Here is a 12692-nt window from a genome sequence, read left to right as displayed (position 1 = left end):
CACCAACATATTTTGAACACTTGCAGAAAGAAAATGGCCATTTCTGTGAATCAAGCTTGTTCTTAGTTCACTCATCCATTTATTTAGTGGACATTTATTGGATACCCTTTGTACAGTCACCACTACAATCATCAGATCTGCACTGCCCAATATGTAGCCCAGGGCCACATGTAGCTGTTCATCCTTGAAATGTGACTGGTCTGAATGGAGATATGCCATGAGTGTAAAATACCATTGGGTTTTCAACATTTGGTACAAAGAAATGAATGTACAGTAGCTCATTAGTAATTTTTATGTTGGTTATGTATTGAAAAGGTTTCCCTGGTGGCTCAGAGGGTAAAGCATCTGCCTGCAAGGTGGGAGACCTGGGTTCGATCCCTGGGTCAGGAAGATCCCCTGGAGAAGGAAATGGCAACCCACTCCAGTACCCTTGCCTGGAGAATCCTGTGGATGGAGTAGCCTGGTAGGCTACAGCCCACAGGGTCGCAAAGAGTCAGACATGACTGAGTGATTTCACTTTCATTTTAATGTATTGAACAGATAATGTGCATATGAGATTAAATAAGATATATTATTTAAAATTCTTTTCACCTGCTTCTTTTCACTTTCTAAAATGTGGCTAAGAGAAAGTATAGCATATTTATATTTGTCCTCTGAGTCCTCTCCTTGACTAGGCCTCAACCCTGGCCCCTGTCCATCCATGGCCTGCCTAGCCCAGTTTTATCAAGAATCTTGTTAACTTAGTTTAGAGAGAATCCCCTAGCCTTAATGTCTGTTCTTAGCAATATTCCATTCAATGACCACCTCTCTCTATTCCTTGGCTATACATCCCCACTCATCCTTGCTGAATTCAGAGTTGAGGCCAATCTCTCTTCCTTATTGTAATACTCATGTTGTGATAATCTTGACTAAAAATTCTTCTTTACCATTTTAGGGCTTCTCTGTTGGCTCAGAGAGTAAACAATCTACCTGCAACGCAGGAGACCCAGGTTTGATTCTTAGGTAGGGAAGATCCCCTGGAAAAAGAAATGGCAACCCACTCCAATATTCTGGCTTAGGGAATTCTATGGATAGAGGAGCCTGGCAGGCTACAGTCCATGGGGTTGTAAAGAGTCAGACACAACTGAGCGACTAACACTTTCACCACTTTTTCACCATTTTAGCAAGTGTCAGAATAATTTTTCCCTTAGCAAAGTCAGATTTCCTGCTGCAGTGGAATTCATGGTGTAGAGGAGGGTGACTGACAGTGACTGGGTCCACAGGCTCAGTGTGCTGAATGCAGGGCAATGGGGGTAGTGGCTGGAAATGGGCTCTGTGTAGAGGGAGTGTTTGTTGTTGTATAGGATCCAGTCTTGCACCGATCCTGGGAAACGGTGTTGGGGGAGAGGTAAGGGACTAGCAAGCACAACAGCCCCCGGATGGAAGGAGTGTCATGAGCAAGTGAGGAGGGGAGGAGTGGGACGTGAACTCAAGGGTAGTCAGGGGTCATGGCACATAGAGAACTGTAGGATGTGGAGAGAAGGCAGGGTTTTGATCTAGGAGCAAGGGGAAGCCATTTAGGGTTTGACGGTGTTTCCCGAAAAAGGAGAATTTTGGCTACAACATGAAAATAGATTGCAGGCAGCAAGAGCAGAAACAGAAAGGGGCTCTCACAGCTTTGCAGGCAAGAGAACAAGATGGCCAGAAGTGGGAATGGAGTTGCAGAAATGCTGGAGGCGGGCCCTGGGAAAGGAGGGACTGAGGCTGGTTTGTACTTGCAAAAAAGCAAAATGGCTGTCTGGAGAAGCCTTACAAATAGCTGTGAAAAGAAGAGAGGCGAAAAGCCAAGGAGAAAAGACAGATATAACCATCTGAATGCAGAGTTTCAAAGAATAGCAAGAAGAGATAAGAAAGCGTTCTTCAGCAATTAATGTAAAGAAATAGAGGAAAACAACAGAATGGGAAAAACTAGAGATCCCTTCAAGAAAATTAGAGATACCAAGGGAACATTTCATGCAAAGATGGGCTCGATAAAGGACAGAAATGTTATGGACCTAACAGAAGCAGAAGATATTAAGAAGAGATGGCACGAATACACAGAAGAACTGTACAAAATGGATCTTCATGACCCAGATAATCACGATGGTGTGATCACTCATCTAGAGCCAGACATCCTGGAATGTGAAGTCAAGTGGGCCTTAGAAAGCATCATTATGAACAAAGCTAGTGGAGGTGATGGAATTCCAGTAGAGCTATTTCAAATCATGAAAGATGATGCTGTGAAAGTGCTGCACTCAATATGCCAGCAAATTTGGAAAACTCAGCAGTGGCCACAGGACTAGAAAAGGTCAGTTTTCATTCCAATCCTAAAGAAAGGCAATGCCAAAGAATGCTCAAACTACCACACAATTGCACTCATCTCACATGCTAGTAAAGTAATGCTCAAAATTCTCCAAGCCAGGCTTCAGCAATATGTGAACCGTGAACTTCCTGATGTTCAAGCTGGTTTTAGAAAAGGCAGAAGAACCAGAGATCAAATTGCCAACATCTGCTGGATCATGGAAAAAGCAAGAGAGTTCCAGAAAAACATCTATTTCTGCTTTATTGACTATGCCAAAGCCTTTGACTGTGTGGATCACAAGAAACTGTGGACAATTCTGAAAGAGATGGGAATACCAGACCACCTAAGCTGCCTCTTGAGAAATCTGTATGCAGGCCAGGAAGCAACAGTTAGAACTGGACATGGAACGACAGACTGGTTCCAAACCCGGAAAAGGAGTACGTCAAGGCTGTATATTGTCACCCTGCTTATTTAACTTATATGCAGAGTCCATCATGAGAAACGCTGGACTGGAAGAAACACAAGCTGGAATCAAGATTGCCAGGAGAAATATCAATAACCTCAGATATGCAGATGACACCACCCTTATGGCAGAAAGTGAAGAGGAACTAAAAAGCCTCTTGATGAAAGTAAAAGAGGAGAGTGAAAAAGTTGGCTTAAAGCTCAACATTCGGAAAAAGAAGATCATGGCATCCGGTCCCATCACTCCATGGGAAATAGATGGAGAAACAGTGGAAACAGCGTCAGACTTTATTTTTTTGGGCTCCAATATCACTGCAGATGGTGATTGCAGCCATGAAATTAAAAGACGCTTACTCCTTGAAAGAAAAGTGATGACCAACCTAGATAGCATAATAAAAAGCAGAGACATTACTTTGCCGACTAAGGTCTGTCTAGTCAAGGCTATAGCTTTCCCAGTAGTCATGTATGGATGTGAGAGTTGGACTGTGAAGAAGGCTGAGCACAGAAGAATTGATGCTTTTGAACTGTGGGTGTTGGAGAAGACTCTTGAGAGTCCCTTGGTCTGCAAGGAGATCCAACCACTCCATTCTGAAGGAGATCAACCCTGGGATTTCTTTGGAAGGACTGATGCTAAAGCTGAAACTCCAGTACTTTGGCCACCTCATGCGAATAGCTGACTCATTGGAAAAGACTTTGATGCTGGGAGGGATTGGGGGCAGGAGGAGAAGGGGACGACCAAGGATGAGATGGCTGGATGGCATCACTGACTCAATGGATGCGACTCTGAGTGAACTCTGGGAGTTGGTGATGGACAGGGAGGCCTGGCGTGCTGCGATTCATGGGGTCGCAAAGAGTTGGACACTACTGAGCGACTGAACTGAACTCAGGACTGGCTTGGAGGCTGGGCTGTTTACTAAGCTGAGAAGTGTACTAAAGAAGGGTCTTTTCTCTTCATGCTGGTAGAACATTATCCAGAGGGGGGCAGGGAAACAAACACGAAGAAAGGAATAGCTGAGAAAGACAGTGAATATTCATTTCTGCAGCAAATGTTATGGAACATCCATACACATGCAAGACAGAACCCTGTATTACCATGAACAGATGAGTAGGAAGAAATTGTTTTTAATAATGGGAAGGAATATGAAACACAATATTCAGGAAAATGATTAACTCTGGAGTGGGCATGGCATTATGTCGAGTTCTGAGTACATTCTATGATTCATAATCATCATATATATTACACATTAAAAAATACTATTTGAAGTATAAACTAATACATTAAAATTTTTCAACACTCCTACCTGACAGACTAACTGTAATCGCAACTTCTGGAAAAGGGAGTTACTTGTTGATGTGTCAAGCAAGTACTTGAACTATCTCTGGTTTAATCATCTATGGTCAGGGACAGTTCAGTTCATTTCAGTGGCTCAGTCGTATCCAACTCTTTGTGACCCCATGGACTGCAGCACTCCAGGCCTCCCTGTCTATCACCAACTCCCGGAGTCCACCCAAACCCATGTCCATTGAGTCAATGATGCCATCCAACCATCTCATCCTCTGTCATCCCCTTCTCCTCCTGCCCCCAATCCCTCCCAGCATCAGGGTCTTTCCCAATGAGTCAAGTCTTTGCATCAGGTGGCCAAAGTATTGGAGCTTCAGCTTCAACATCAGTCCTTCCAAAGAATATTCAGGACTGATCTCCTTTAGGATGGACTGGTTGGATCTCCTTGCAGTCCAAGGGACTCTCAAGAGTCTTTTCCAACACCACAGTTCAGAAGCATCAATTCTTCAGCGCTCAGCTTTCTTTATAGTTCAACTCTCACATCCATACATAACCACTGGAAAAACTATAGCCTTGACTAGACGGACCTTTGTTGGCAAAGTAATGTCTCTGCTCTTTAATATGCTGTCTATGCTCAGGGACAAGGTGTGGTAATAAAGCAACCAGCCACAGGCAGATGTAAACACTGAGGGTTATGATAAGTGTGCCAGCAGGCATGAAGGGGGCAGGTCCTGGAGATGCCTAACTCTCCTGGAGATGCTCAAGACTTCACACATGTGGAGTTCAGAAGAATCAATAAAGGATTCATGCATTTTTTTCTCAAATAAGTCATTTAAGTTTCCTTATAAAACAGGTATAAGTAATAGTTGTCTTTATGGAAACAATTTAAATGTCTATCGACAGATGAATGAATAAAGATGTGGTGCATATATATAATGGAAGACTCCTCAGTCATAAAAAAGAGTGAAATAAGGCCATGTGCAGCAACATGGATGGATGTAGAGACTGTCATACTGAGTCCAAAACAGAAAGACCACTACCGTATGATGTCACTTATATGTGAAACCTAAAATATGACACAAATAAACCTACCCATAAAACAGAATCACAGACACAGAGGACAGACTGGTGGTGGTAATGGAGAGGCGGCTGGAGGAGGGAAGTTAGCAGATATAAGCTTTTTATATATAGAATGGATAAAAAAACAAGGTTTTACTATATATACAGAGAACTATATTTCTATGATAAACCATAATGGAAAAGAATATATATAAATAAGAATGCATGTATGCATATAACTGAATCACTTTGTGCAGCAGTAATTAATAGAACATTGTGAATCAACTATACTTCAATAAAAGATAATATCTGTCTTGGAAAGTTGTTCTGACACTCATCTGTTTAAAAATACTTGGCACATCTAAGGTACTTGATAAATGTTGCTTGTGCTTTTCAAGCTGAATTCCAAGGGATACTCAATTGTTCCGTTCAGTTTTGTAGTCAGTTTGATGGACATGTAACAACTGTCTTTTAACTCACATAGAATAAAATGCCATTGGGAAGTACTGCACTCATCAAGCCTCAACTTTTGTCATTGGCCACTGAAGTGCATCCATGGAGCTCGTGTACCATGTTGTTAAGGTCATGGCATCATAACAGGCTCTAAGAAGCAGATTAGTCATGCTTTTCTCAAGTGTAATTTTTCTGCTCATGGGACACTAGTGTTGCTATCAATGGCTATTCAGTATTGGAGAAAAAAAGACAGCACTCACCATAAAGCATACAGAATCGAATGAAACAGACTCCGAATTTAATAATGAATAAGACAGGCATCTATTACCACTGTTCTCTATAAAATGTTTGTATATAAAGATGCTCAGTAGTAGGCTCCATATGTCATGAGAGGCAGGTACTCTTATCCAAATGCAAGATGAACTTACTTACAAAACAGACAGATTCAGAGACTCACAGATATAGAAAACAAACATGGTTACCAAAAGAGAAGGGGTGGAGGGATGAATTAGAAGTTTGGGATTAAAATATATGAAATAGATAACCAATAAGGGCCTACTGTATAGCACGGGGAACTCCACTCAGTATCTTGTGATAACCTGTAATGGAAATGAATCTAAAAAATAATATATATCTGAATCACTTTACTGGATACCTAAAACTGAGACAGCATTGTAAATCAACCATATTTCAATAAAAATTTTAAATGCACAATGAAAGCTGATGGACAGTATGGCAACTAGAGTTATAAAAGGAGGTAGATTACGAATTAATTTTCATTGCAAGAGCTACTTACTAACAATATGTAGCAGCTTTAAAGACCATTTGATACAAACTAATGGTATTTGTTAAAAACATTTACCCATCTATTCATCATTTTCCTCATCCTCTATTGACTACTTCTTTTTCCCTAGCAATGGCACAGCTGTCAGCAGCCAATATTGCAGCTTTGTGATTCCAACATTTTTGTATTCAGTATACAGATTGCATTGGTATAAGGAGATTAACGTGACAATTTTAGAAACATCAGATGCTATAATTCTGATAAGAGTTGTTTGAAAGACAATAATAAAGTTGCAGAGGAAGAGACTAAACTGAATGATTGAAATTCACTTTTCCAAGATTACATAACTCCACAAAAAATAAATGAAAAGATCTATCTATATGTATTAGAGAAAATGTGTTTTCTAACCCTGTTTCTAATAACAGCAAATGTTTATATAGCTCTTCTGGTATGCAAGACTCTGACTTAAATGCTTTATGTTTGATGACCCCTTTAATCCTAAAAAAAAGGACTATGAGTTAAGTGCTCTTACTATTATCATTCCATTGTGCAAATGAAGAAATAGGCACATAGAGAATAAAGAATGTGCTCATTAGTACACCAGGTGGGCAGTGGCAGAGCTGGAATTTCAGCCCAGATTGTTGGTTTCAAGGATCACATTAACTTTATGAGATGCTCCCTCAAGTGTGTTCTAAGATGCCAATGTTGAACATATCTCATGGTAGGTCATAGTCAAAATCATTTAATTATAAATTAGAATGCGTGAAAAGTTGAGGTCTTATATTTTGAAGGCTAAATTCTAGGAACTCAAAATTTTGATAATTTCAATATGTTTGATATGCATTATCTAAACTATTAGGTAAATATGAATCCAATATCCCAGTACCATGAGGATCAATCAAAGTTCACACACACACACACACACACACACACACACACACACACACACACACAGAATCAAGAATGCATTGAGAAAGATGTCAAAGCAATTTTTTGCCCTAATGACTAAGAGTTGTTACTGCTGAGCATGAAGGATGCTATACATTCTGCTTTTGCAAGACAATCCCATGAGGCAGAGTACCATCTTGACCAAAATGCAAGAGTGTCCCATTAAGAAAGCTGAACTGCTGCATACTTCCCTTTAAAGGAGGTTTACATTTTCCAAAGTGAGCTTGTCCACTACATGGGAAAGCTGGCACAGAAGACATTATTACCAAAAGGTACATTTACATCAATATATGTTTAATATATAAGAATAAAGACCATAAAAAGGCTCTGAATTAATTTCATGGGAATATTAAATTCTTTAAATTTTCTCTGAGGTGTTAAGTAACTGCAGTGAACTGACGTATTGAGGTTATTCAGTTTGTGTTCCAACAGAATATTCCTGAAATTATGATCTCCATCATGGCTTGACTTCAGTACAGACTGAGATAGCTATTATAATGCCTTTCATTCCCTAAGAATGAGTACCTACACTTATTGAAAGGCAGAGTGAGCTGTCATAAATGCTGAGTGATTTTGGTTTGTGGAGTCAGTTTATTTTAGCATTTAAAAATAGACAATGAGAAATGTGGTGTGACTTTGTGGGGAAATAGACTTTTCGGTCAAATGAGGGATAAAGACCCACTTTACCATTTTCTAAAAGAAAATTTCTTAGTTTCCTAAGATCTATTTCTTTACTCTGAAAATAGGGATACTCTCACCTCCTGCACTTTCTAGCCATAAAATTGAGGTAAGGATTGAATTTTAAATTCCTCATGAAACCAGTTTTTGAAGCATGGTACAATGTTTAAAACCACCACCACCACCAATGGAATAAATAACAGCATATGATTCTTTACCCCTACTCAACATTCAAAACACTAAGAACATGGCAACCAGTCCCACCACTTCATGGCAAATAGATGGAAAATAGTGGAAACAGTGACAAGCTTTATTTTCTTGGGCTCCAAAATCACTGTGGATGGTGACTGCAACTATGGAATCAAAGGACACTTGCTCCTTGGAAGTAAAGCTATGGCACAGCTAGATAGTATATTAAATAGCAGAGATACTACTTTGCTGACAAAGGTCTGTATAATCAAAGCTATGTTTTTTCTAGTAGTCATGTATGGATGTGAGAATTGGACTATAAAGAAAGCTGAGCACTGAAGAATTGATGCTTTTGAACTGTGGTATTGGAAAAAGCTCTTGAGAGTCTCTTGGATACCAAAGAGATCAAACCAGTCAATCCTAAAGGAAATCAACCTTGAATATTTACTGGAAAGACTGGTGTTGAAGCTGAAGCTCCAATATTTTGGCCACTTAATGCAAAGGGCCAGCACATTGGAAAATACCCTGATGCTGGGAAAGATTGAGAGCAAGAAGAGAAGGGGGTGACAGAGAATGAGATGGTTAAAGGGCATCACCGACTCCATGGACATGAGTTTCAGCAAACTCTGAGAGATAGTGAAGGACAGGAAGCCTGGTGCTTTGCCATGGGATCGCAGAGAGCTGGACATGTCTGAGTAATTGAACAAGAGCAAAGTGCTTTTGTAATAGAAAGGAAAAAGAGAACTGTCATTACTTTTTTTATTCCTCCTTAGCCATGACTCCTGAATAACTTTCACAAAATTAAGGAAAAGAAAATGATATCAACTACATGTTAATTAAGTAACCAAGTGAGCAAATGTGCTTTGTCGTGCTTTATAATGTACCTAATGAGCTATAAGAGGCAGTGATAGCGCTAAAGGAATAACACGCTTGTGGCTGGGGGTATGTGAAGGACTCTTCCCAGATCCCTATCAAAGAGGAAAGGTCACACTGCCCATGAGGCTGGGAGCTCTCTCAGCAAGAGCGTTTTAGACCTGAGCAAATAGAAAGCATGCAAATATGTGTGTAAAACTGATTAATTTTGAAAAGTCAAATCACCTTACTTTCAGACCCCATGGAAAAAAATTCCAAATCTCTTCAGTTAACATGAATATATTTCAGGCTCCATTCCCTCAAACCTCCTCTCAGTTTTGAGTGCTTGGATAAATTCCTTCTCTATTTCTACTCTAATGCTATCTTAACAAACTTCTAGAAATCTTTGTTTTGCTCCTCTATTCCAGGGAGCTGCCATTACATATAGTTTGGCTACCTTTTGCAAGTGGAGTTAATCTCTCTCAACATGTTTATCAGAAGATAACATCCTTCCATAATGAATGGCCAAAATCTTGGGCTATTTTTTGCTGCAGTCAAGCGCCAAATTGCGTACATCCAACCTCTGCAATATCACTGTGCCCTCTCTTCCATCTGTTTCCCTGGTTTAGGTTCTAATTACTTGTATTTTAGATTATTATAATAATATCTTAATTTTTAACATGAAAATGTAACAAACAACTACTCCTTTCTCACTCCAAACATTTACTAAGTACTAGCAATTCCAAAAAAAATGGTCTTTGTTCTCATAAAGAATATGATAGAAAGAACAGAGCCACAGGCAAAAGCTTCAGTTCTTTCCATTTTGCAGAACACACTGTGAAAGGAATCTTCATGTGAACACAGCATGAGCCCCTTCAGAGGAGGGAGGGCAAACCTCCACACACAGAGCACTGTCCATGCCCAGCTCCAGCTGGACTCTCACTGTGTTCTCCCTGCATGCAACTGGAGTCCCAAAAGCCCGGATGAAGGCTTCAAATTTCATCATACTTCTCAAGACTCTAAGCCTAGCCAGTCTTAATGATCTCTTTGTATTAGATGAGAAGACATTGCAGTGATGGGGACTTCAGAATCCAACAGGCTCTGAGAAGTGATTTTCTCAACAAGTGACAGAAGGGACACACATTGAGCTCTGCTTTCCACCGTAGAACTCTGACCACTATACCAGGTATCTCCAGTGACAGGGCAATGGGAAATTAGTAGCTCTATTACCTGTAGGGGCCAATGGCCAATGGTTATCCAGCACCCTACTGTGCTGTAAAGAGGCGGAGAGATGCAGACTCCCCTAGCTCCAAAACAGTGGTGCTAACTCTCTCTCTCTGGTGGAGAAAAATCCTTTTAAGAAGATAGGAACAAGAAGCATGTCATATTAAAGGTGCAAATAGGGCTTCCTAGGAAGTAAGAGAAGAAAGCTGTGGAGGCCAGAGCCTCAAGCTTGGGTGAATTAGTAGGGTTAGCTTCTGGGATAGTTCTCTTTGGACCCCTCCCCATCCAAGGGAAGGAAAACCATGACAAGTCTAGACAGAATATTAAAAAGCAGAGACTTCATTTTGCTGACAAAGGTCTGTATAGTCAAAGGTATGGTTTTTCCAGGAGTCATGTATGGATGTGAGAGATGGACCATAAAGAAGACTGAACACCAAAGAATTGATGCTGTTGAATTGTGGTGCTAGAGAAGACTCTTTGAGAGTCCCTTGGACAGTGGGAGATTAAACCAATCAATCTTAAAGGAAATTAACCTTGAATATTCATTGGAAGGACTGAAGCTGAAGCTCCAATTAGAGTCACCTGATAGGAAGAGTCGACTCATTGGAAAAGACCCTGATGCTGGGGAAAACTGAAGGCAAAAGGAGAAGGAAATGACAGAGGATGAGATGGTTGGATGGCATCACTGACTCAGCAGACATGAACTTGAGCTAACTCTGAGAGACAGTGAAGGACAGGGAAGCCTGGCCTGCTGCAGGCCACAGGGTCACAAAGAACAGACACGAATTGGGAACTGAACAACAACAACAAACCCTCCAGGTCTTACTTTGTTCACAGGCCCTAGGATTACAGTGTTCAGCCTCCCTTCCCACCGTGCTGCAGACCAAATGGATTTTACAACATCTGGGCATTAGGGAACCCGATCTAGCTTATTCCTTATTCCTCTGTCCAAAAGGTAAGTAGTATGGCCCTTCAGAACCTTCTTAAAACATTTTTATGAAGTGAAGAAGGGAAACCATGGGAAAAAAATAATTCTCATTGTGGATACTTGCCTTACTAAGGAGTATATCTACAGTAAATGGTGAATCTTATGGCCTGAAAGGGGAATAATCTGCATTTAGAGGAAAACGAAGATTTTATCTACCCTCCAAATCCCATCATGAGAACACAAGTGAAGTTCTGGGGGGTTAATTGCCTTGGGGTGAGAGGGCAGGTGGGAGGACTTGACATTACCTGGGACAGGAGCCCTGAGCTTGGGGAACAGGTGCAATGGAGGGGGAGTGACACAGATACACAGGGTCCACTCCCTTTTTTCTTTTCATCCCTGAGATATGACCTCAACAGACCCCTCAGCAGAGAGAGACTGAGGGTAAGATGAAAAGCGGAGCCTGGGTCATAACACAGGTCACAGCAGCATATATGTAAAAAGAAAAAAGACCGAGAAAGGAAGAGAGAAGAAATGGAAGCCAGAATATCAAGGAAGAAGGGACCATGAAGAATGAGCATAATACGAGGTATATAAAACCAGGGAACTACCTGGTAGTTTCGACAGTAAAAATATGGGGCCTGCTTGGCACTGGCACCGCATGTGTCCTTCAGCGATTCCCGGAAAAGGTCTTCAATTTTCTTTAGCACCAGAAACTGACCAATGATCACATAGCCCTCTCCACTATTCCCTGGTCTGTTTTATGCTATTTGCCTTCTTTTTGGCAGAACAGTCACTGTCCTTGTAAAGCTTTTTAAATCAATAAAGTCAGTGGCCTTCAAAAAAAACAACAATAACAAAACTGGGCCTCTACTGAGCCACACACACAGACACACAAAACAACTACCTTGATTCTTACTTTGCAATAATTGAATAATTGTAGCTAGTTCTTCCAAGGATAGTTAAGTCTCAGTAGCATTAGACAATAAGCATATTTCAGTGGACAAATGTAAACACTATGTTAGAAAAAAGAAAGTTAGGCTTACATCTTGTCCATTAACGCCTGACAAACCTGGATCTCCTTTCTCTCCTGGTTCACCCTAGAAAGAAACAATTTATACAGTGAAAAATGTTATATCTGCAGAGCTTTACTAAGAGAAAATAAAAGAGTTACATTGTTTGGGTATTTATAACAACATGATTACTTTGCTAATCCCTTGAAAGAAACATTTATTAAAACACAATTTGGAGTCCTAAAACCAAAAAGAAGTTTAAAAGGTCAAAGAAAAGCTGCATAAAAATGATTAAAGTGTATAAATAGAACAAGGATTTTTTTTTTTCTATAAGCAACAAAGAACTTTCTGGAAGGCAATTTGGTAATATATAACAAGGGTCTTAAATATGTTCATTTTATTGGGACCAGTGATTTTACTGCTAAGAATGAATCCCAAGAAAATAAACAGAGATGAAAAGATTTAGGCACTAAGATGTAGAGCACAGTGCTATTCATAGTAGT

General features: G+C 40.3%; 1 long non-coding RNA gene across 1 annotated transcript in view; it reads right to left on the bottom strand.

The window, feature by feature from the left end:
• The window catches only part of LOC108637541, a 123836-nt gene extending 111559 nt beyond the window's left edge, over positions 1–12277 (bottom strand). The window contains exon 1 of the long non-coding RNA XR_001919179.1: positions 12223–12277. This is a non-coding gene — a long non-coding RNA (uncharacterized LOC108637541). The remainder of the gene's footprint in view (positions 1–12222) is intronic.

The sequence above is a fragment of the Capra hircus genome, chromosome 14 (assembly GCF_001704415.2).
Source record: "Capra hircus breed San Clemente chromosome 14, ASM170441v1, whole genome shotgun sequence".
Classification (NCBI taxonomy): domain Eukaryota; kingdom Metazoa; phylum Chordata; class Mammalia; order Artiodactyla; family Bovidae; genus Capra; species Capra hircus.
Note: the sequence above shows the minus strand (reverse complement) of the source record. Positions and strands in the feature narration are given on the sequence as shown.